Raw genomic sequence first — 27278 nt, 5'->3', positions numbered from 1 at the left:
GTCGACCTGGGACCGGACCGCAGCGACGCACGGATGCACGCCAAGACCGTAGGATCCTACGCAGTGCCGTAGGGGACCGCACCGCCACTTCCCAGCAAATTAGGGACGCTGTTGCTCCTGGGGTATCGGCGAGGACCATTCGCAACCGTCTCCATGAAGCTGGGCTACGGTCCCACACGCCGTTAGGCCGTCATCCGCTCACGCCCCAACATCGTCCAGCCCGCCTCCAGTGGTGTCACGACAGGAGTGAATGGAGGGACGAATGGAGACGTGTCGTCTTCAGCGATGAGAGTTGCTTCTGCCTTGGTGCCAATGATGGTCGTATGCGTGTTTGGCGCCGTGCAGGTGAGCGCCACAATCAGGACTGCATACGACCGAGGCACACAGGGCCAACACCCGGCATCATGGTGTGGGGAGCGATCTCCTACACTGGCCGTACACCTCTGGTGATCGTCGAGGGGACAATGAATAGAGCAAGGTACATCCAAACCGTCATCGAACCCATCGTTCTACCATTCCTAGACCGGCAAGGGAACTTGCTGTTCCAACAGGACAATGCACGTCCGCATGTATCCTGTGCCACCCAACGTGCTCTAGAAGGTGTAAGTCAACTACCCTGGCCAGCAAGATCTCCGGATCTGTCCCCCATTGAGCATGTTTGGGACTGGATGAAGCATCGTCTCACGCGGTCTGCACGTCCAGCACGAACACTGGTCCAACTGAGGCGCCAGGTGGAAATGGCATGGCAAGCCATTCCACAGGACTACATCCAGCATCTCTACGATCGTCTCCATGGGAGAATAGCAGCCTGCATTGCTGCAAAAGGTGGATATACACTATACTAGTGCCGACATTGTGCATGCTCTGTTGCCTGTGTCTATGTGCCTGTGGTTCTGTCAGTGTGATCATGTGATGTATCTGACCCCAGGAATGTGTCAATAAAGTTTCCCCTTCCTGGGACAATGAATTCACGGTGTTCTTATTTCCGTTTCCAGGAGTGTACAAATACTGAAGTTATTCAGTAGCGCTCAGCTATTTTTTTTTCTTCACAATGTACTGTTTAGTGACATTCCTATTGGCAGCAAGTGAGTCCGCTTTCATAAAGATAGGGAAATGTATTTCAGTGTCAAGGTGCCCTCAAACGACCTTACCCGGCAACAGGAAAGGTTTTGAAGACCTCAAATTTTCAACAGGGCGTCATACCCACTACCACCAGATGTACTGTAATGGAAGCCTGTGAAACTGCTGGCATTTCATTGAAAATGACAGATCAAAGAAATTAAAGCGTACACAATAGCAAAGTTCTGTGTCTCAGAGAGAAAGTGCGCTACACTACAGAAGTGGATTTTGTTGAAAGTGTTAAACAACGAATATATTTGGAGTTTTATAAAATACAATAAATTTATGGGAATTGGAGGTTACATTGTCAGAAATGATAAAATTTGAAAGGGATTGTATACAAACACCGAATGGAATCAGGAAAACACCGGCGGGAAATTTGAAATATACAGAATAGCATCTTGTTGCACAGTGTGCGAAATGATTAAAGCACACGAAGCAAGTGATAGATTTATTGCTGGAGACATATTGGTTGAAGATATAGTCGAATATTTCATAATCACAGAACTCTTGCAGAGTGCGCCCATTAGCCGTTCCGGTAGTATGTCATTTTTATACTGAGATGAGAGAAGACATGGGGTAACTGTTACCATTGTGTCGGACGTCCTTTTGCCCGGTATTGTGCAGCAACTAGATGTCACATGGACTCAATAAGTCGTTGCCTGTCCCCTGAACAAATACTGAGCCATGCTGCGTCTATGGCCCTACATAAATGCGAAAATGTTGTTCGTGGAGGATATTATGCAGGAAATGACCTCCCGAATATGTCCCATAAAAGTTCGATGGGATTCGTGTTGGGCGTTGTGGGTGGCCAAATCATTAACTCGAATTGTCGAAAATTTTCTTCAAACCAGTTACGAACAATTGTGGCCCGGTGACACGACATCGTTGTTTTGGAACTTAACGTTCACGAATGGCTGCAAAAGATCTCCAAGTAGCCGAACAAAACCAGTTCCAGTCAATGACCGGTTCATTTGGACCAGAGGACCCAGTCCATTCCATGTAAACACACCCCACAATATGATGGAGCTACCACCAGCTTACGCAGTGCCTTGTTGATAACTTGGATCCATGGCTTCGTGTGGTCTTCGCCAAACTCGAACCCTACAATCAGCTCTTATCAACTGATGTCGGGGTCCATCTGACCAGGCCAAGGTTTTACTGTCATCTAGCGCCCAACCGATATGGTGACGAGCCCAGAGAGAGGCGATGTCCTGCTGTTAGCAAATTGACTCGCGTCAGATGTCTGCTACCTTAGCCCATTCGCAGCACTTTCGTAACGGATACTTTCGTCGTACGTCCCACATTGATTTCTGCGGTTATTTGACGCAATGCTGCTTGTCTCTTAGCGCTCACAAATCTACATAAACGCCACTATTCTCGGTCGTCAAGTGAGGGACATCGGCCACTGCGCTGTTCAGAGTGAGAGGCATCGCAGAAATTGATAATGTGAATCTCGGAAAATTGTAAGCCCTAACGAGTCCCGAAATGGGATGTCTACATCTACGTCTACACGGTTACTCTGCAATTCACACTTAAGTGCCTCGCAGAGTGTTCATCGAACCATTTTCATACTACTTCTCTACCATTCCACTCTCCAATGGCGTGTGGGAAAAAAAACACATAAATCTTTCCGTTCGAGCTCTGATTTTTCTTATTTTATTATGATGATCATTTCTCCCTACGTAAGTGGGTGTCAACAAAATATTTACGCATTCGGTAGAGGAAGTTGGTGATTAAAATTTCATAAATAGATCTCGCGGCAAAGAAAACCGCCTTTGTTTTAGTGACTGCCAAGCCAACTAGTGTATCATATCAGTGGCACTCTCATCCCTATTGCACTATAACACAAAACGAGCTGCCCTTCTTTGCACTTTTTCGATGTGTCATGCATCTGCTTCCAACTACACAATTGAAACGTCCCCTTGGAAAAATTATACATGACTATCTTTAAACTGACACACAATATTTTTAGCGCAACGCAATCTGACTTTCAAAAATCCCTACAAAAGAATGGCCCTGACTAACATTAGCCTATACGTTTCACAAATAACTTACCTCACAAAAATCTTTGTTACTCGAGCTACTGCAATACAGCGAGCGCCACTACTGCCAGCTAAATAAAAGGTTCAAACTACTGATGGCCCTAACTACTGATAGGCATAGTTAGCAAACGAAAGATTTTGATAGAGAACAAACAATGTATTTACGTTACTAGTGTCCAAAGGTCATAATATATATAGCAGTTCATGACATCCAGTGTTACAAATTGCAAAACTCCGCCATTTCTCTCCCCACATCCACCACTGCTGGCGGCTCACCTCCATCTGCTCAACGCTACGCGCTGTTCACATCCATCTGCCCAACGCTACACTGGCGAGTATTACAACAATGCCAACCAGCCATAGACTGCACACAGTACAGCCAGTGATCTTCATACAGAGCGCTATGTGGCGTTACCAATAAAAAAACTTAAACAGCCTACTTAATTAGCCCCCATGCTCCCCCACAAAAAATTTTACAAATTACAATAACAAAGATATCAAATGCAAACACTTATTGATACAATGTTGGTAAAAGCTAAAATTTTCTGACAGTCCATAAAGACAGTCCTGATCATTCATCAAAGTAAATTTGCCGATTTGTTTTTCAAAATCTGAGCAGTAAAAGAAAATGCACACGGAAGTAGTGGATTTCCATGCTGTCTTGAAGAAGTAGTGTTGTCCTTCCAACGGACAGACAGTGCCGACTCTTGACATTGTCTTCGGTCCCGGGTTCGATCACCGCCAGTGCCAAAATTTTGATCAGCATTGGCGACCGAAGACTTCATGTATAAGAAGTCAGCCTCATTCTGCCACCGGCTTGTCAAAGAGGACGGAGGAGCGGATAGAGTTTCAGGGCACTCTCTTGTCTTAGAGGTGGGAAAGTGCCCCTAAAGGAGGAAGAATCAGCAATGATCAACGACATCAGGATGCAGAAGGCAATGGAAACCACTGCATTAAAGACACGTAACGTGTATCCACAGGACATGTGGCATGTAATTGAAGAAGTGTCATGATGATCTCTCCATTGGCAAAAGATTCCGGAATAGTCCCCCATTCGGATCTCCGGGAGGGGACTGCCAAGGGGGAGGTTACCATGAGAAAAAGATTGAATAATCAACGAAAAGATAATGTTCTACGAGTCGGGGCGTGGAATGTCAGAAGCTTGAACGTGGTAGGGAAACTAGAAAATCTGAAAAGGGAAATGGAAAGGTTCAATCTAGATATAGTAGGATTCAGTGAAGTGAAGTGGAAGGAAGACAAGGATTTCTGGTCAGATGAGTATCGGGTAATATCAACAGCAGCAGAAAATGGAATAACAGGTATAGGATTCGTTATGAATAGGAAGGTAGGGCAGAGGGTGTGTTACTATGAACAGTTCAGTGACTGGGTTGTTCTAATCAGAATCAACAGCAGACCAACACCGACAACAATATTTCAGGTATACATGCCGACGTCGCAAACTGAAGATGAAGAGATAGAGAATGTGTACGAGGGTATTGAAAGGGTAATGCAGTATGTAAAGGGAGACGAAAATCTAATAGTCATGGGCGACTGGAATGCAGTTGTAGGAGAAGCAGCAGAAGAAAAGGTTACAGGAGAATATGGGCTAGGGACAAGGAATGAAAGAGGAGAAATACTAATTGAGTTCTGTAACAAGTTTCAGCTAGTAATAGCGAATACCCTATTCAAAAATCACAAGAGGAGGAGGTATACTTGGAAAAGGCCGGGAAATACGGGAAGATTTCAATTCGATTACATCATGGTCAGACAGAGATTCCGAAATCAGATACTGGATTGTAAGGCGTACCCAGGAGCAGATATAGACTCAGATCACAATATAGTAGTGATGAAGAGTAGGCTGAAGTTCAAAACATTAGTCAGGAAGAATCAATACGCTAAGAAGTGGGATATGGAAGTTCTAAGGAATGACCAGATACGTGTGAAGTTCTCTAACGCTATAGATACAGCAATAAGCAATAGGGTAGTAGGCATCACGGTTGAAGAGGAATGGACATCTCTAAAAAGGGCCATCACAGAAGTTGGGAAGGAAAACATAGGTACAAAGAAGGTAGCTGCGAAGAAACCATGGGTAACAGAAGAAATACTTCAGTTGATTGATGAAAGGAGGAAGTACAAACATGTTCCGGGAAAATCAGGAATACAGAAATACAAGTCGCTGACGAATGAAATAAATAGGAAGTGCAGGGAACCTAAGACGAAATGGCTGCACGAAAAAAGGTGAAGACATTGAAAAAGATAAAATTGTTGGAAGGACAGACTCAGCATACACGAAAGTCAAAACAACGTTTGGTGAAATTAAAAGCAAAGGTGGTAACATTAAGAGTGCAACGGGAATTCCACTGTTAAATGCAGAGGAGAGAGCAGATAGGTGGAAAGAATACATTGAAAGCCTCAATGAGGGTGAAGAGTTGTCTGATGTGATAGAAGAAGAAACAGGATTCGATTTAGTAGATATAGGGGATCCAGTATTAGAATCGGAATTTAAATTAGCTCTGGAGGACTTACGGTCAAATAAGGCAGAAGGGATAGATAAAATTCCATCAGAATTTCTAAAATCATTAGGGAAAGTGGCAACAAAGCGACTATTCACGTTTGTGTGTAGAATATATGAGTCTGGCGACATACCATCTGACTTTCGGAAAAGCATCATCCACACAATTCCGAAGACGGCAAGAACTGACAAGTGCGAGAATTATCGCACAATCAGCTTAACAGCACATGCATCGAAGCTGCTTACAAGAATAATATACAGAAGAAGGGAAAAGAAATTTGAGAATGCGCTAGGTGACGATCAGTTTGGCTTTAGGAAAAGTAAAAGCACGAGAGAGGCAATTCTGACGTTACGGCTAATAAAGAAGACAAGGCTAAAGAAAAATGAAGACACGTTCATAGGATTTGTCGACCTGGAAAAAGCGTTCGACAATATAAAATGGTGCAAGCGGTCCGAGATTCTGTAAAAAGTAGGGGTAAGGTATAGGGAGAGACGGGTCATATACAATATGTACAACAACCAAGAGGGAATAATAAGAGTGGACGATCAAGAACGAAGTGCTCGTATTAAGAAGGGTGTAAGACAAGGCTGTTGCCTTTCGCCCCTACTCTTCAATTTGTACATCGAGGTAGTAATGTTGGAAATAAAAGAAAGGTTCAGGAGTGGAATTAAAATACAAGGTGAAAGGATATCAATGATACGATTCGCTGATGACATTGCTATCCTGAGTGAAAGTGAAGAAGAATTAAATGGTTCCAGAATGAGATTTTCACTCTGCAGCGGAGTGTGCGCTGATATGAAACTTCCTGGCAGATTAAAACTGTGTGCCCGACCGAGACTCGAACTCGGGACCTTTGCCTTTCGCGGGCAAGTGCTCTACCAACTGAGCTACCGAAGCACGACTCACGTCCGGTACTCACAGCTTTACCTCTGCCAGTATCCGTCTCCTACCTTCCAAACTTTACAGAAGCTCTTCTGCGAAACTTGCAGAACTAGCACTCCTGAAAGAAAGGATATTGCGGAGACATGGCTTAGCCACAGCCTGGGGGATGTTTCCAGAATGAGAATTTCACTCTGCAGCGGAGTGTGCGCTGATATGAAACTTCCTGGCAGATTAAAACTGTGTGCCCGACCGAGACTCGAACTCGGGACCTTTGCCTTTCGCGGGCAAGTGCTCTACCAACTGAGCTACCGAAGCACGACTCACGTCCGGTACTCACAGCTTTACTTCTGCCAGTATCCGTCTCCTACCTTCCAAACTTTACAGAAGCTCTTCTGCGAAACTTGCAGAACTAGCACTCCTGAAAGAAAGGATATTGCGGAGACATGGCTTAGCCACAGCCTGGGGGATGTTTCCAGAATGAGATTTTCACTCTGCAGCGGAGTGTGCGCTGATATGAAACTTCCTGGCAGATTAAAACTGTGTGCCCGACCGAGACTCGAACTCGGGACCTTTGCCTTTCGCGGGCAAGAGCTTCTGTAAAGTTTGGAAGGTAGGAGACGGATACTGGCAGAAGTAAAGCTGTGAGTACCGGACGTGAGTCGTGCTTCGGTAGCTCAGTTGGTAGAGCACTTGCCCGCGAAAGGCAAAGGTCCCGAGTTCGAGTCTCGGTCGGGCACACAGTTTTAATCTGCCAGGAAGTTTCATATCAGCGCACACTCCGCTGCAGAGTGAAAATCTCATTCTGGAAACATCCCCCAGGCTGTGGCTAAGCCATGTCTCCGCAATATCCTTTCTTTCAGGAGTGCTAGTTCTGCAAGTTTCGCAGAAGAGCTTCTGTAAAGTTTGGAAGGTAGGAGACGGATACTGGCAGAAGTAAAGCTGTGAGTACCGGACGTGAGTCGTGCTTCGGTAGCTCAGTTGGTAGAGCACTTGCCCGCGAAAGGCAAAGGTCCCGAGTTCGAGTCTCGGTCGGGCACACAGTTTTAATCTGCCAGGAAGTTTCATATCAGCGCACACTCCGCTGCAGAGTGAAAATCTCATTCTGGAAACATCCCCCAGGCTGTGGCTAAGCCATGTCTCCGCAATATCCTTTCTTTCAGGAGTGCTAGTTCTGCAAGTTTCGCAGAAGAGCTTCTGTAAAGTTTGGAAGGTAGGAGACGGATACTGGCAGAAGTAAAGCTGTGAGTACCGGACGTGAGTCGTGCTTCGGTAGCTCAGTTGGTAGAGCACTTGCCCGCGAAAGGCAAAGGTCCCGAGTTCGAGTCTCGGTCGGGCACACAGTTTTAATCTGCCAGGAAGTTTCATATCAGCGCACACTCCGCTGCAGAGTGAAAATCTCATTCTGGAAACATCCCCCAGGCTGTGGCTAAGCCATGTCTCCGCAATATCCTTTCTTTCAGGAGTGCTAGTTCTGCAAGTTTCGCAGAAGAGCTTCTGTAAAGTTTGGAAGGTAGGAGACGGATACTGGCAGAAGTAAAGCTGTGAGTACCGGACGTGAGTCGTGCTTCGGTAGCTCAGTTGGTAGAGCACTTGCCCGCGAAAGGCAAAGGTCCCGAGTTCGAGTCTCGGTCGGGCACACAGTTTTAATCTGCCAGGAAGTTTCATATCAGCGCACACTCCGCTGCAGAGTGAAAATCTCATTCTGGAAACATCCCTCAGGCTGTGGCTAAGCCATGTCTCCGCAATATCCTTTCTTTCAGGAGTGCTAGTTCTGCAAGTTTCGCAGAAGAGCTTCTGTAAAGTTTGGAAGGTAGGAGACGGATACTGGCAGAAGTAAAGCTGTGAGTACCGGACGTGAGTCGTGCTTCGGTAGCTCAGTTGGTAGAGCACTTGCCCGCGAAATGCAAAGGTCCCGAGTTCGAGTCTCGGTCGGGCACACAGTTTTAATCTGCCAGGAAGTTTCATATCAGCGCACACTCCGCTGCAGAGTGAAAATCTCATTCTGGAAACATCCCCCAGGCTGTGGCTAAGCCATGTCTCCGCAATATCCTTTCTTTCAGGAGTGCTAGTTCTGCAAGTTTCGCAGAAGAGCTTCTGTAAAGTTTGGAAGGTAGGAGACGGATACTGGCAGAAGTAAAGCTGTGAGTACCGGACGTGAGTCGTGCTTCGGTAGCTCAGTTGGTAGAGCACTTGCCCGCGAAAGGCAAAGGTCCCGAGTTCGAGTCTCGGTCGGGCACACAGTTTTAATCTGCCAGGAAGTTTCATATCAGCGCACACTCCGCTGCAGAGTGAAAATCTCATTCTGGAAACATCCCCCAGGCTGTGGCTAAGCCATGTCTCCGCAATATCCTTTCTTTCAGGAGTGCTAGTTCTGCTAGTTTCGCAGAAGAGCTTCTGTAAAGTTTGGAAGGTAGGAGACGGATACTGGCAGAAGTAAAGCTGTGAGTACCGGACGTGAGTCGTGCTTCGGTAGCTCAGTTGGTAGAGCACTTGCCCGCGAAAGGCAAAGGTCCCGAGTTCGAGTCTCGGTCGGGCACACAGTTTTAATCTGCCAGGAAGTTTCAAGAATTAAATGATCTGCTGAACGGAATGAACAGTCTAATGAGTACACAGCATGGTTTGAGAGTAAATCGGAGAAAGACGAAGGTAATGAGAAGTAGTAGTAGAAATGAGAACAGCGAGAAACTTAACATAAAGATTGATGGTCACAAAGTCAATGTAGTTAAGGAATTCTGCTACCTAGGCAGTAAACCCCCCCCATGAACCATGGACCTTGCCGTTGGTGGGGAGGCTTGCGTGCCTCAGCAATACAGATGGCCGTACCGTAGGTGCAACCACAAAGGAGGGGTATCTGTTGAGAGGCCAGACAAACGTGTGGTTCCTGAAGAGGGGCAGCAGCCTTTTCAGTAGTTGCAGGGGCAACAGTCTGGATGATTGACTGATCTGGCCTTGCAACATTAACCAAAACGGCCTTGCTGTGCTGGTACTGCGAACGGCTGAAAGCAAGGGGAAACTACCGCCGTAATTATTCCCGAGGACATGCAGCTTTACTGTATGATTAAATGATGATGGCATCCTCTTGGGTAAAATATTCCGGAGGTAAAATAGTCCCCCATTCGGATCTCCGGGCGGGGACTACTCAGGAGGATGTCGTTATCAGGAGAAAGAAAACTGGCGTTCTACGGATCGGAGCGTGGAATGTCAGATCCCTTAATCGGGCAGGTAGGTTAGAAAATTTAAAAAGGGAAATGGATAGGTTAAAGTTAGATATAGTGGGAATTAGTGAAGTTCGGTGGCAGGAGGAACAAGACTTCTGGTCAGGTGACTACAGGGTTATAAACACAAAATCAAATAGGGGTAATGCAGGAGTAGGTTTAATAATGAATAGGAAAATAGGAATGCGGGTAAGCTACTACAAACAGCATAGTGAACGCATTATTGTGGCCAAGATAGATACGAAGCCCACACCTACTACAGTAGTACAAGTTTATATGCCAACTAGCTCTGCAGATGATGAAGAAATTGAAGAAATGTACGATGAAATAAAAGAAATTATTCAGATAGTGAAGGGAGACGAAAATTTAATAGTAATGGGTGACTGGATTTCGATTGTAGGAAAAGGGAGAGAAGGGAACATAGTAGGTGAATATGGATTGGGGCTAAGAAATGAAAGAGGAAGCCGCCTAGTAGAATTTTGCACAGAGCACAACTTAATCATAGCTAACACTTGGTTTAAGAATCATGAAAGAAGGTTGTATACGTGGAAGAACCCTGGAGATACTAAAAGGTATCAGATAGATTATATAATGGTAAGACAGAGATTTAGGAACCAGGTTTTAAGTTGTAAGACATTTCCAGGGGCAGATGTGGACTCGGACAACAATCTATTGGTAATGACCTGTAGATTAAAACTGAAGAAACTGCAAAAATGTGAGAAATTAAAGAGATGGGACCTGGATAAACTGAAAGAACCAGAGGTTGTACAGAGTTTCAGAGAGAGCATAAGGGAACAATTGACAGGAATAGGGGAAAGAAATACAGTAGAAGAAGAATGGGTAGCTCTGAGGGATGTAGTAGTGAAGGCAGCAGAGGATAAAGTAGGTACAAAGACGAGGGCTGCTAGAAATCCTTGGGTAACAGAAGAAATATTGAATTTAATTGATGAAAGGAGAAAATATAAAAATGCAGTAAATGAAGCAGGCAAAAAGGAATACAAACGTCTCAAAAATGAGATCGACAGGAAGTGCAAAATGGCTAAACAGGGATGGCTAGAGGACAAATGTAAGGATGTAGAAGCTTATCTCACTAGGGGTAAGATAGATACTGCCTACAGGAAAATTAAAGAGACCTTTGGAGAGAAGAGAACCACGTGTATGAATATCAAGAGCTCAGATGGCAGCCCAGTTCTAAGCAAAGAAGGGAAGGCAGAAAGGTGGAAGGAGTATATAGAAGGTTTATACAAGGGCGATGTACTTGAGGACAATATTGTGGAAATAGAAGAGGATGTAGATGAAGACGAAATGGGAGATACGATACTGCGTGAAGAGTTTGACAGAGCACTGAAAGACCTGAGTCGAAACAAGGCCCCCGGAGTAGACAACATTCCATTAGAACTACTGACGGCCTTGGGAGAGCCAGTCATGATAAAACTCTACCAGCTGGTGAGCAAGATGTATGAGACAGGCGAAATACCCTCAGACTTCAAGAAGAATATAATAATTCCAATCCCAAAGGAAGCAGGTGCTGACAGATGTGAAAATTACCGAACTATCAGTTTAATAAGCCACGGCTGCAAAATACTAACGCGAATTCTTTACAGACGAATGGGAAAACTGGTAGATGCAGACCTCGGGGAGGATCAGTTTGGATTCCGTCGAAATGTTGGAACACGTGAGGCAATACTGACCTTACGACTTATCTTAGAAGAAAGATTAAGAAAAGGCAAACCTACGTTTCTAGCATTTGTAGACTTAGAGAAAGCTTTTGACAATGTTGACTGGAATACTCTTTTTCAAATTCTAAAGGTGGCAGGGGTAAAATACAGGGAGCGAAAGGCTATTTATAATTTGTACAGAAACCAGATGGCAGTAATAAGAGTCGAGGGGCATGAAAGGGAAGCAGTGGTTGGGAAAGGAGTGAGACAGGGTTGTAGCCTCTCCCCAATGTTATTCAATCTGTATATTGAGCAAGCAGTAAAGGAAACAAAAGAAAAATTTGGAGTAGGTATTAAAATTCATGGAGACGAAGTAAAAACTTTGAGGTTCGCCGATGACATTGTAATTCTGTCAGAGACGGCAAAGGACTTGGAAGAGCAGTTGAACGGAATGGACAGTGTCTTGAAAGGAGGATATAAGATGAACATTAACAAAAGCAAAACGAGGATAATGGAATGTAGTCAAATTAAATCGGGTGATGCTGAGGGAATTAGATTAGGAAATGAGACACTTAAAGTAGTAAAGGAGTTTTGCTATTTAGGAAGTAAAATAACTGATGATGGTCGAAGTAGAGAGGATATAAAATGTAGACTGGCAATGGCAAGGAAAGCGTTTCTGAAGAAGAGAAATTTGTTAACATCAAATATAGATTTATGTATCAGGAAGTCGTTTCTGAAAGTATTTGTTTGGAGTGTAGCCATGTATGGAAGTGAAACATGGACGATAACTAGTTTGGACAAGAAGAGAATAGAAGCTTTCGAAATGTGGTGCTACAGAAGAATACTGAAGATAAGGTGGATAGATCACGTAACTAATGAGGAGGTATTGAATAGGATTGGGGAGAAGAGAAGTTTGTGGCACAACTTGACTAGAAGAAGGGATCGGTTGGTAGGACACGTTTTGAGGCATCAAGGGATCACAAATTTAGCATTGGAGGGCAGCGTGGAGGGTAAAAATCGTAGAGGGAGACCGAGAGATGAGTACACTAAGCAGATTCAGAAGGATGTAGGTTGCAGTAGGTACTGGGAGATGAAGCAGCTTGCACAGGATAGAGTAGCATGGAGAGCTGCATCAAACCAGTCTCAGGACTGAAGACAACAACAACAGGCAGTAAAATAACCAATGACGGACGGAGCAAGGAGGACATCAAAAGCAGACTCGCTATGGCAAAAAAAGGCATTTCTGGCCAAGAAAAGTCTACTAATCTCGAATACCGGCCTTAATTTGAGGAAGAAATTTTTGAGGATGTACATCTGGAGTACAACATTATATGATAGTGAAACATGGACTATGGGAAAACCGGAACAGAAGAGAATCAAAGCAATTGAGATGTGGTGCTATAGACGAATGTTGAAAATTAGGTGGACTGTTAAGGTAAGGAATGAGGAGGTTCTACGCAGAATCAGAGAGGAAAGAATATGTGGAAAACACTGATAAGGAGAAGGGACAGGATGATAAGACATCTGCTTAGACATGAGGGAATGATGTCCGTGGTTGCAAGTGGTACTCTGAGATGAGGAGGTTAGCTCAGGAAAGGAATTCATGACAGGCCGCATCAAACCAGTCAGTATACTGACGACAAAAAAAATGTCATATCAGAGTAGACCCACTGTAGTCCTGGTAGAGATTACATACAGTATTGGTGGGCCGCCAGAGATGCAGACACACTGCAGTCCTTGTAGAAATAATGGTATTGCTGGGACAACAAAGATGCAGACCCCTTGTATTCCTTGAAGAGATGGCCAGCAGCCATCTGTTGCGACTGTGCAGGTGCACAATCACCATCGAAGAGTCTTGCGGAGAACACTGCAAGTCCATAAACCACCACTTGTGCACTCACAAATTTTTTTTTTTTGAAATGTCCTTAGAACCAGTAATGCTATTATCCAGTCCTTTGCTGAATTATTAACACATGTGCAAACACTATCAGTCCCTACTTCTCACATGTTGTCCATATACTATGACCAACAGAAAAGTGTGCAGTAAAATGTAACTTACAAGTAGCTTAATTTGATGAACTGGTGTCAATTACAATTTTATAACATAAGAATACAATAACAAAGGTACAAAATACATCATTAAAGAACATAACAATAAAGATAATATTTGTAGTAATAGGGGCTTTACAAAGGAATAGAAATCAACATATACATCAGTGTTACAGGATTTATGACATTTCTAAGTACATAAAAGATAAGAATAACTTTTGAAACATTAACTTCACAAGTGAGCATTAAAACATAACAGGACAAACAATGGCTAAACATCTTTATGAAGTAAATAACATATTATTAATGCAAATTATATTTGAGGATAAGAGTATTCCTCGTCATAGTGAATGTAGGTTAGTATTAGAACGGAAAAAATTCTATGAAACAGTACACAGAGATAGGAAGAAAACAAACACACAAGGGTACACAAACACATAGTGGGATAACACAAAAGGATAGGACAGGGTTTGTTTTCAGTGTAACATTTGGTACTGCAGTCCAACCCAAAACTTTATTTAATAGATCGTCCTTCTTATTTCAACATTTGCTCCAGCCAAAAAAAATCCTATCCAAGCATGCTTTCTGTATTTATGTGTTCACGTATTTCTTACCTCATTATTTATTTTCCATCATCTTACCTCATCATTTATTTCCAAGAAACTCCTACCCAAACCTGTTGTCCCTAAACCCTACTTTCTTTGTTCCTATCTTCTTTCAAAATACTTTTTTGACCAAACCATTTTCTTATAGCTTCTCAATGCATTCCTTCCAATTCATCACAACTCATTCTCTCATATATTCTACCCCCTCTTAATCTAACTTAGATCTACTGAGCTTAGATGCTAAACTAAGGGACGAGGCAATGCAGCAGCACAAAACAATTAATACAAACAGCAATGAAAAAAATTGAAATTCTCAAAGCAAGCAGCAGCAAATGCAATAACTTATATCTAAACATGACAAAGCTCAAGCAGAAAAAATATGCAGTATAATGCCCATGTTTAATACCTATGTCACATCTTAACACTAGGGTGATGCATCACAAAAACTTACTCTGCAAGAAAGTTACCAAGTCGTTAAAAAATTATTTATACATTTCTATGAAGAGAAATGTATATTTGTGCTCTCTTTTCTAAGAAAGTACATCATAAAATTATTCTTTACTGGGTCTGTAGACAGAAAACTTTTCTATTAGTACATCTATTAAATTTTAATTTAAACAATGCTGCAGTGCAGCAAGAAACTAGATATTAAACAAAATGAGCAATCTCTCAACTGCAAAGACAATACATGTAAAATGTTTCTCATCATTTCATTAGGCATTTTAGTAAAGATCATAAATTAAGAGCTCCAGAGTTTAAACACATGTTTTGAAGTTTCAGCGTGTCGTATTTGCCACGCTTTCGACAAAGAAATGTCAATAGCGAGGATAATGGCCTCATTTTTTCTCGACCTAGTGGCTTTCTTTTGTCATACGACTATCTCTCAGCTGGGCGCCCAAAACGCATTACGTGCAGGTGGTCACTTAACTTTCTTACTGAAATATTTACGACAGCAGTTTGCACTACAGTGACAGTCTTATATAAATAATCTCACTCGTCGATAATTTGCGTTTCAAATCTGTAGAAACAAAATCCTGTATATATAGCAGTGTCCAAAAAAATTTCGCCAGCACAGTGATACTTTCATTCATATACACACATTTCATAACTCTTAAAGTAAGATTCTCGGTTTCCAACATCCTTTTTCACAAACCAGTGTCCCTAACCACTACCCATTATTCCTTGCTTTATTACACATATACATATTCGTAGACACTTCTTCAATATTTCATCATAATAAATATGTAGCATAATCAAATTCCTCATATAGCATCAGCTTATTCAACATAAACATACCGCAACAGCGTAATGCACATCGTCATCATAACATCATAAAACCTCAGCCAAATCTCAAAATCGTTGTAGCTTCCTCCAATAAATTCAAAACCTAAAAAATTCTTTGCTCATTCCAATAGTCATCTATCTCAAACGTCCTTTAAAAATCATGATCCCATACCAAATACGTCATTCAAAGCTCTCATAGTATCAATATGGTTCCGAAAAATATGCACGGTTCACACAGTACAGACAAAATACAATTTCATAAGTGTGAAGTTATCCAGCTGTGTAATTGTGTAAACATCTGTCACTGACGTAGTAAAGATAAATGTTTGTCTCTCTCAGTTAAATGATCAGATAGCTGTGTAATTTATGTGTTGGAGAAATACGGTACCGATTTGTAAAGTTGTATAAGCAAATACCATATTAGCTAGGGCTCCTTGTGTTTGCCATACACATGGAACACAAAGTTAGCGTGTACCCCCCTGAGGATTAATGTAATTATACCCTCAAGTGTTACAGATTACAGCAATGGAATGAAATGTATCACGGAAAACCTTTGTATCATTGTACTTCAAATATCTTTAAAAATAAATGTTTTAAGTACTAAATTAATCACTCAAATACGTGTACTGTCGCGCTAAACTGTGCGTCTTGTTGTAAGATAGTCTATGTGCAAGTGTGGTAGTTATCGTCCTCCGAAAGCTAAGTTCTGCAGAAGTCAATGTATTTACCACATGGTAAACAAAAGTGAAATACTTTGTGTATAGATATCTTAGTTATTACGCTTATTGCCCCGATGAATAACGTACTGTGCTGTAACGTATTGTTGTGCTACAGAAACGGCGGTCTCATTGTAGCTATACCACAAAAGTTACTACTAAAACATGTTTTACTATCCAGAAGAATTCAGAAAAACTGCGCAGATATAAAAGTGAAACACCGCAAAACGAACATTGTAAATTGTCACTCATTAGTAGCGTCATGATAAAATCGTGTAGATGTCACATAAACTAACCACTGTGTCATCTGGTAGCTCTCAGAAAGTGCTTTAAATCCATAATGTATTTTCAAGTAAACCAAAATGTTGCAGTAATATCTCATTAGCAGTACTGGTATATGTTCTATGTATGTAAGCCTTATAGTCGTTAGGTAATCATGCAACTAACAAGCAAGAATGTACACACACAATAACACTGTGTCCTCTGTTCACTACCACAATGCAGTGGTAATTACTGTCTAAATATGTTCCCTAGGTTACAGAATGGATAGTTTCTTTTAAAACATAGTTACATGTTAACAGTTTCTAAGTGTGACAACGCGTACTAGTAGCGTGAAGTAAAAATTTGTATGGCAAAGAATAATTTAAAAAGCAGATTATCTCTCAATCAACGGTTTTACATGTGATATGTGGTGCAATCCTTTACTCTTTCTAGTGTACAGAGTTTAAACCTCAAAGCAATTATCATGTTGTATACGTCGGTAATGAATGATAAAATTTTTCTCAAGGTTAGCGCCTATGTTATTTTTCTCTGAGCCAGCCGGCGCACGCGGCTGCCTGCAGTGTTAGTCATTGTCTGTCTCTTTGTTGGCGCGCGTCGTTATTGGGATTAGGAGACCTCACTTCTACAAATTCATATTGCCAAGAATTCCCTGCCCTGTTTGAAGCTCGCCAGTTCTGATGGAATTCAGGTCTGTCGCTTTGTCGGTAGTTTACATAGTTTCTTGTTTGTCGGTCATGTGGAGGAGAATTTCTCCCGGAATCGTAATTTCGTGGTGGACCGCTGCGTCTGCAGTTATTCTGTCTCCCTTGATAATAATTATTTTGGTTCCCATATTGTCTGTTTCTATGGTTATCTCTGTCATATTCATTATTACGGAAATGCGATCTTTCTCTGTAATTATTACTACTCTGCCAATGGTTGTCATATGGATGGTGTCTGTTTTGGTCACGATTTACATTGTAAGAATAGCCTTGTGTCCAGTTATTATTTCTGTCATTGCAGAATTGTGACAGATGTGACCTCTAATTGTTGTGCTACTGTTTTCGCGTTCCGCGATTGTCAGTGTCAATTTCTAATTCTTGTAAGAGTCCCTGAAAAGCTTCAATGTCGTATTTGCAACGTCCCGCCAAAATAGTATGTCGTAAATGTTAAGGCAATTTGATTAAGCAAATGCGGATGTGTTCTGAGGGGCTGTATGGGTTTGACAGGTACTGATTCTTATGCAACATGTTTTCAAAATATTTCATAAGACTGGAAAATTCAGATTGTTCGAAACGTTTCATCATTATGATGCTATGTCTTACTCGGTCTTGTGTAGCTTGAGACCAATATGCTGAGAGGAAGGCATGGTAAAATTCTCCTTCACTGTAGCAATCGTGAATGACCGTTCGTATTCTCACAGCTGGTTCATATAAAAAAGTAGCCACATATAAATTCCAATCTGTACTCTAATGACCAATTGGGAGGAAAACAATGAGAGAATTGATGAAGCCACGCTTGTGGATGAATGTCGTTGCTAGAATTCTTAAATGTTTTGAATTTACGTGTAGTAATGAACAGCTTCTAGTTAAAATCATCGTGTCGGCGAGTAGCATATTGGTCATTGTTACTTCGTTTCGGCGGTTCCATCTCAAAATTCGGTGTACCTTGCCAATTTCTTTCATAACTTCCGAAGTGCCTCGTGTTATTATTTTGTGGCTCTTCCGTATTTCTATGTCCCACTTCCCGTGTTGGAGCGCGAGTGTCCTCTGAAATATGTAATTCTTGTATTACCTGCGTCAACTGATCTTGTACTTCCCGGATTTCTCTTTTGTACTGTGTATTGATTTGATTTTGATTTTGTTTGAATTTTCTAATTTGTTCATACTCTTCTGTGACAGTGAAGGCTACAGGTCTTGTGTCATTCAGATCATCATCTTCCTCTGTAGATAAATTAGTGAACTGATCTGAAAGTTCGGCTACTTTCTCCGATAGTGAAGACATTTCCTCAGTGTGTTTTTCTTAACCAAGTTTCAGAGTGTCCATGTGTGTTGAAATCGTATCTACTGTGTCCTTTAAGTTTTCCTGAGTTTTTGCAAGTTGCGTAACAGAATTGGTAGATGCAACTGAGCCAGTTTTAGCTTGCAAGGTGTCGTGACATTCATGAACAATAGTCTGTAGTTTTTTTTATGGCTGCTTCGTGATTCTGTAATGCATTTTCATGCCGCAAAAAAATAGGTTGAAAATTCTCACAAATCTGTGTTTTTATGTCATTACAGACTTTTTGATATTTCGATTCGATTTTATGTAATTCAGTAGATAAATCTTCACGTGTTTGTTCAAGTATATGTTCCACTGAGTCTAACATTTGAAGCTTTTGTTCCATTGCGTCTAACTGTTGCTGTGTTTGTCTCTGGTGTTGTTCCATTGTGTCTAACTTTTCAAGCTTTTGCTGTGTTTGTCTCGGTGTTGTTCCATTATGTCTAACTTTTGAAGCTTTTGCTGTGTTTGTCTCTGATTTTGTTGCATTTGTTGCATTAATTGCAATAATAATGTATTAGTGTCTGGAATCTGTTTCTCTATATTTTTTGGCAGTGCATTTTCACCGGCAACATTCACATTTTGAGATGCAGAAAATGTGTCTTGACTCATTTGAGAAAACGGTGAGGACGCAAAACCTGAATGTACAGTATTTGCAAGATTGTGTTCTATCATTTCGGATTCCTGAGGAGAGCTCTTGCCGCCCGATCGATCGATAATGCTTCCCTGTTCACTAATTGTTTCACTGCCTACACCATTAATTGCAGCCCACTACATTTCCCTGTTCTCAATTACCAAATTACTACTTTGAACATTAGTTAACTCATTACTCGGCGGCGCTAACACACTGCTTTCGTCTTCACTGTCATTTCTCAGTTTACTTTGAAGCCTAGTATTATGTTTTTCACACTCCATTATTGTCACAATATTTCACACGACAACACAGAAAAGCACAATTTGAAGAGCAAAATAACAAAACACATTAACATAGTATTGAAAATAATATCTAGTTAATTGCAAGCAGAGCTGCGAAATACTTGTTGCAAATCTACATGCATGCCACAACTGTTTTACTGTACAACAATGAAAAACTACAACTACAAAGGAAATTCTCTCTATAATTACGTGCTAGCAATAAACAAAAGCTACACTAATTACACAAACTACAAAAAAAAAATCTGAAAATTCCAGCGATGTATCCTCGGCTAAGTGTCGACATATGAAACGTCCCCTTAGAAAAATTATACATGACTGTGTTTGAACTGACACACAATATTTTTAGTGCAACGCAATCTGACTTTCAAAAATCCCCACAAAAGAATGGCCCTGACTAACATTAACCTATACATTTCACAAATCACTTACCTCACAAAAATCTTCGTTACTCGAGCTACTGCAATACAGCGAGCGCCACTACTTCCAGCTAAATAAAAGTTTCAAACTACTGAAGGCACTAACTACTGATAGGCATAGTTAGCAAATGAAAGATTTTGATAGAGAACAAACAATGTATTTACCTTACTAGTGTTCAAAGGTCATAATATATATAGCAGTTCATGACATCCAGTGTTACAAATTTCAAAACTCCGCCATTTCTCTCCCCACATCCACCACTGCTGGCGGCTCACCTCGAACTGCGCAACGTTACGCGCTGTTCACATCCATCTGCCCATCGCTACAATGGCGAGTATTACAACAATGCCAACCAGCCACAGACTGGACCCAGCACAGCCAGTGATCTTCATACAGAACGCTACGTGGCGTTACCGATAAAAAATCCAAAACAGCTTACTTACACAATTACCAATCTGCTTTAAGAATCTGTTAATTACTTCGTGCAACCATAATAAAATCGGAAACCTTTTCATATGAATCACCTGTGCACAAATTACAGCTCCACCAATGGACTGCCCTTTATACTTTGTGTACGCGATACTATTTCCATATATATATGTGCACATGGCTATCCCATGACTTTTGTCACCTCATTGTAAACAGCTTTGCCAACTTCTTCATTAGATCCACTTTCTGGACCACATGGTAGAATAGAATGCGACCAGGTTCTTCATTGCTTCATTAGACACTGGTTCCTGCAGCGGATTGTGCGCTTGACCGAGTACGGCGTCGATGGATCAGTTGTTGAACGTTCGCAGATCATGAAGTCTTAACAAGAAGTGCCATGTATTGCGCAAAACCAACATTACACAGTTAAGTATACATTTTTGGCAATTTTCTGAGCGAGTTTCAATAGAAATCAGGCTTCATTTATTGACTTCTCAGTAAGAATAGGTTAGTGACTATCCCAGGCTCCACCTCACAGATCTGATGATAATCGATGTACTAGCAGTTAAAGAAAAATCTAAGATCTGGCGTACTCAAAATCAAGCAAAATTTGTATTCCATATTCCTCTCAAAAACCGTTATGGTTATGCATCTGCTTCTTACCACGAAACCAGTTTCTGCTATGTCACTACTTTCGTTTTCAGTATGTTTACTGTCTCTTTTTACTTTTTGCGAACGCTGTCAAAATATAACACCTTCCAAACATAATGCCATTTCCCATTCTATATTTAACAAAATATTACGTATTAGCTTTATCAATAAATACATCGTACGCCAATTAACTTTCACAGTAGACACTGTAAAAGGACGATTCATCGCATTTTGGACGCCTAGAGTAATAAAAAAAGACCCTTCAATGAACGCTATTTCATTGGTAATTACCATCATTACACGTTTCTTATTTTCTCATACGCAGAATAAATGTTAGACCTTTTAAGGGTTTACGCAGAATAAATGTTAGACATTACAAGGGTTTCAAAATGGAACTATCGATCAGTACTTTAAAATTTTCGCAAAAAATTACACAGGTCCCGTTTAAGTGTTGCTGCTACCTGATAACTGTGTTACTAGACGCTAATCCTGTCTATCTCAGCTTAGTACTCCTAGCAGCCACAGATAGCTCCACTGTCAGCCTCACAAGAAAGTTTCATGTATTCTATATAAAGGAAAACAATATTCCACTGCTTATGTCTCTTTCAGATACATAACACTGACATATAAGGGCCATACAATTGATTCAAACTGTGCAGACTGGTTAGACAACTTCGTATTTATAAACGAAAACACAGAAACGTTGATGCTGTACTCACTTATTTAGTTAAATGGTTTCCAACTTACAGTGTGATTATCTGACTATGAACAGCCTCAGCCAAGAGGAGATAGACACAACCTTGAATAAGTGCGAATTGCAATAACACATTAATGCCATATTTAATTGTGCAGCTGTATCGCAACTGGTAATATTTAAGGTAAACATTAAATTAATGTGAGTGGACCATAAGGAAACGTAGTTAGTAAACCTTGAAAAGACATGAATCTAAATTGTTATCACCTATACGCTGTACACAAACGGCAGGTCTATGTAAGTTAGTACAAACAATTCCACTTAACAGAGAATTATACAGTATGTAGGTCATTAAGCTTCTTACTGCATTTTACTTGTTGGCAGAGAGTACTTATAAATGGAACAACTATATAAATAAAATTAAATGATATGTGCAGGTAAAGCATGTGGCATACTGTTGTTAATTTCGTGAAACAGGGAAGCCTTCTATGTGGTCAGAGACCAACACGAAAGTAACGCCTCGGGACGCTGCACGCCTGGGGCTTTACGGCTTGTTAAGGAGCCTTGTTAGAACAACGGGCTTTTGCTCTCAGACGCATCATTTTCCACCGAGCCACTCTCTCCGACGTACCTCTGGCCGGCCTTAAAGACCTCCACGTGGCAGCGTAGGCGGCTTCACACCGGAGACCAAGTGGCCTCTCAAGCGGCAGGGACCTACCTCAGTAAATCGGAAACAGCACTGCAGCACAATGCGGCACTTTCCGTCTCTGTTCTACATATAACAAAACCTTAAGTAGAAAATACGAAATTGCGCAGATGTGTATCACTTTTTAAATCTTAACAAAGCAGAATCAAAGCGCACAAGCGCAAGTGGGAAAGAATGTCCTATAAACAGTGTTTTCTGTATAAATATAAAGGATGTTCAAAAAGTTTTGCACAGTCGTCCCTAATTGTTTTAGTTTTTGCAGGAGGAGAATTGAATTTTTTTTTAGAATACTTGGAAGATTTAGCTATAAGTTGTTATATAAAAGTACTTTCTTTTATTTACAGGTGAGCCATAAGGACCCTGAAGTAGATGTCAGGTTGCGACAACGGTAAATGATGGAGTTCCTATCATAACCTGCGATGACTCTGCCACATCGGATCACAGGAAGTGGTTCCTCTTTATGGGGAGGGCACAGTGGATCGCAGAACTATCCAGTGGTGGTTGCAGTGGTTGAGAGAAGGTGATTTCTCTTTTCGGGATAATCCACGATGAGGTAGACTATCGACGGCAGTGAGTGTTGTGAATAAGGAGACCATTGATCAAATCATCCAAAACGACACATTTCTGACGACACGAAAGCTTGCTGAAATGACTCGTTTGCCACTGGGTAGCGTGGTATAACTGCTTCAGTCACTAGCGTACAGAAAGATCTGTGGACGTTGGTTGCCAAGATTATTGACAAGAGAAATGAAAACGATGAGGAAGAATGTGTGCGAGGGTCTCATGATGACCTTTACTGAGGAGTGGAAACAGTGTTTTGATGGTGTCATTACCCACGGATGAAACAAGGTTATTTTTCTCTGAACCTGAGAGAAAAATCGAATCCATGGACTGGCGTCATCCGGGTTCCCCTCGGAAGAAGAAACCAAGACTTCCACGAACAGATGACCGAATGATGATTGCCTCCTTCTTCTGGGATCAATGTGGTGTATGTAATTCATTGACGTTTTGGAACCTGGCTCCACAATTAACCCGGCCCCGCTACTGTTTGTCATTGGACAAGCTGCGACGTCCCATCGAGACCCACTCACCACAGCTTCAGGGTCAGCTTATCAGACTACACCATGACAATGCCAAACCCCATACAGATCTTACGACAGAGGAGAAAATAAGGAAAATGTGTTGGAAAATTGTTCCTCATCCTCGCTACAGTTCGGACTTGGCTCCTTCTGATTTTTACCCCTTAGGTCGTCTGAAGGCCCACCTGCGCGGTAAAACATTTGATAGCGAGAAAGACATTATTTCCTGTGCCAAGCGATGGAGTAAAAGTCAATCCCAGAATTTCAAAAATGACTCTGAACACTATAGGACTCAACATATGAGGTCATCAGTCCCCTAGAACTTAGAACTACTTAAACCTAACTAACCTTAGGACATCACAGACATACATGCCAGAGGCAGGATTCGAACCGGCGACCGTAGCGGTCGCGCGATTCCAGATTGAAGCGCCTAGAACCGCTCGGTCACCCCGGCGGGCCCAGAATTTCACCAAAGTTGCATTTATATCATGGGAAGAACACTGGGCCACATGCGTCACAGCTGATGGAGACTACATTGAGTAGGCTCAGTGTATAGCTAAATGTTCCAAGTATGTTCACAAAAAAATTCATTCTCCTCCTGACAAAACTAAAAAATTTGAGATGACTGTGAAAAACTTTTAGAACGCTCGTTATAATTCATCTATAGGTTCTGATGATTGAGTTTGCGAGTATCAAAATATAACATAAATGACCGTATCTTTTGACTGCCTTGAGTTAGAAGCTTAAATTTTTTCCAAGGCCAGGGAACTGTTGACCACAGCGTTTGATATAAATTTCAGTTTGGCACCTTCAACAACTTCTGAGAGAAAGGGATCTTTTGTTTGCACAGACTTAGAAGCTAAAATATTTTTACGGTGCATGCCCCCCCCCCCCCCTCCCCGACCCATTTGTACCAAATTCTAGAAATGTCTCAGTTCAGCGAATGGGTCTGTGTAGGATGGTATGAGGCATACAGTATGATTAACCTTCCTTTTCAATTCGAATTTTGCAGCGATTAAGACAATCCGTCCTTGGATTATTTCAGTGAATAGTCGTGTAGTATTCTTTCTCCCTGATTTGCCGATGAGCTCTCGAAGTTTATGTCCTGGAAGAAACAGTATCAATGCTGTCGGGTTCTCTATGGAGAGAAATTCTACTTCCTATGATGCTAAGTTATGAAGCAGAAAGCTATATGAATCGGAATTACGTTCAAAAGGCATGTCATTGTGATTTATTTATTTACTGAGTGCCATAACTTGGTAATATCGACACAGTTAATAACGATTAACTGGAAACCAACAATTTCCTGATAGCGTGGTCTTACGACAGAACTAGATCGGAAGGCATCCCATCGGCGAGTGAAGGCGCGCATCCTGTACCTCACACTTCGGCTAGGCGCAAATTGAGACGAGTACAGCGAGTGTGGCGCGACGCAGCGCAGCGCGCGTTTTTGTAACATCACCGGTTCAAATAGGACCGCGCAAATTGCGACGCGACGCGACTGGGACGCGACACGCGCCTGCGCCAGGTCGCGCGGCGTTGTGGTTGAGGCACAGTCTCTCGCGCCGCGCGTCGCGCTTGCCTCCCTGGCACCGTGGGAAATTTGAGGCGGGGAGCGGAAAAGTAGCCCGGCCATGTGCTCACATCGGAACGGCGCATATCAGCAGTGGTAATATTGCCCATACGATAAATTTTGCCTTACTGTGTACCGAATTATATTGCCTTTGGGTAATGGTTCCTTTTTTGCCATTTAAACGCTCAAGCTTTCTTTGTTAGCACGTATAGTTTTCCGTTATTTGTATCTGCATAGTTTTGTTTTGTTTTTCTTCTGTCAAGAAAAATGTATAGTTCAGTAACTGATGAGCCATTGGCCGCTGTAATTGCACTATATGCCTCCGCGATGTTTTCAGATCGCAGGAAGGGACAGAGGGTAGTGATAAGGAAGCAGGGAATATTATAAAATCATGTGATTAAGAATCAAGGCAGGAAAGTAAGGCAAGGCTATCTTCTCGCTGCATGGTAAGCTAGCGTATCTGTACGATCTGTTACGAAAATTTAGAAAGGGATAATCTCCACAGGTGTCATCCCTTTGTGCTTCTGGTAAAAAGCCTCCAAGATCTGAGGTATAGAAGTTTCACTGTGATTACTTTGATGTGGATATGATAATGTAATACGACACACTGTACTACATGCATGTACACAACATATTTCCACTGCAAGCTAGAAACAGTCGAAAAGCAGTCACAAATAACAATGTTTCAATTGGTTCGCCGTCCGCAGCTCGTGGTCGCGCGGAAGCGTCCTCGCTTCCCGCGCCCGGGTTCGATTCCCGGTGGGGTCAGGGATTTTCTCTGCCTCGTGATGACCGGGTGTTGTGTGATGTCCTTAGGTTAGTTAGGTTTAAGTAGTTCTAAGTTCTAGGGGACTCATGACCATAGATGTTAAGTCCCATAGTGCTCAGAGCCAATTGGTTCGCCGTGATGAGAAAAAGCGTTTCAATTGTTCCATGGACATTATCAGCATTAATAAAGTAATTATACAACAAGAGGATACACAAATGAAGAAAATGGTCTGTATTATTACGAAAGTAGGAATATCGTAAAAGAATGTTACGATTAAATATATTTAATTTGTTGAAATGTGCTGCTGACAAAGGCAGATCTACTTTCATGACAATGTTTTTCGAACTCCATCTCACGAGGCACACATGGCTAGCTTGTGCATTCCTGTCGCGCGCATTATCCTTCGCTGCTGACAATACACTGACCACTGCGTTGTGCGACAGATCAATTGTTTATTTTTCTCAATAACAACTATTTTATTCGCGATCACGCATTGACAGTTTGGCAAGCCCTAGGCGAGTAAACAGTATCTGGAATGTGCCTATCATTCCGCCTGAAGGAACACTCGTCATTATTTTAATACTGCTCAGATCAAGACAAAGAATAAAATCCTTTGCAAACTTTCCATTTCAGTCGCTCAGTGTTAAAAATACGATAGGTTACGGGGATTCCACCAAAATTCCAACAGAATTGCCAATCTGTTTTTGTGTGAGTTGTTAACCTTTTCTCATTCGAAGAAGCATCACCATTTATGAGTGAAGGCTACATTTCTCTTGGTGACTAGTTTAATTGTACTTCCTTTGTCACCATGTAATTTGCCAAACTCAACTCACAGCAGCTATTGAGACAGAATTCCGAAACGGAGGGCCTCATTGAACAAGTAACTGGCAATCACATGGCTCAACAGCTTACGAAAACCCTCATTGTATCGGTTTGCAGTAACATAAAAGAAGAATTTTCATGTTTATTTTCATACTAGGAAACTCTTGTTTCGCTAGCTGTTGATAACTCTTAAAAAATACAGTCACTGGAGTGAAATAAATAAATAAAAAAAGTATAAGTAGTGATATATCGCCATAGATAAGAAAGTTCCGTGTGTTTAATTATTGGCAAAACACTCTCCTCCTTGTGTGCTATCATTGGCCAAACTTTCGTTTCGATGTCACGAGCGGTTTAGGAGATACGAGAGATCTTGCGAGTATTTCACTCTCGCGGACGTGAGATCGGAAATGAGCGCGCTATATGGGATCCATTTTCTCGAGATCGGAGGCAAATAGAGATCTTCTCCCAAGTCTAAACAAAAATTCATGTTAGCTAAATTTCATACGCAGCAACATATGGTGTAATACGCACCAAACGCAAAATCATAGCGACCCCTAACTTTCGTTGCAAACATTTTGAGTTTTGCGTAGTGTCTTACTAAAATGTGTAAATCACAATAAGAATGGTCATTAGCGAGGTGATGGGCACTTCGTCACGAAGCTGACATATAACGCTATAAGTAAGCCAAAAATCATATATTTTCAGATCATAGTTTCTGTAAAATCGTTTGAGAAAGATAAGAGGTTGCACTCGCTTCGGTTCAGTCAGCGCAGAGCGTCGCCAGTCGGCGGGTTAGAAGTATGGTGTACGCGTCG

Source organism: Schistocerca gregaria, chromosome 2, assembly GCF_023897955.1.
Source record: "Schistocerca gregaria isolate iqSchGreg1 chromosome 2, iqSchGreg1.2, whole genome shotgun sequence".
Lineage (NCBI taxonomy): Eukaryota > Metazoa > Arthropoda > Insecta > Orthoptera > Acrididae > Schistocerca > Schistocerca gregaria.
This window is presented reverse-complemented; position numbering follows the sequence as displayed.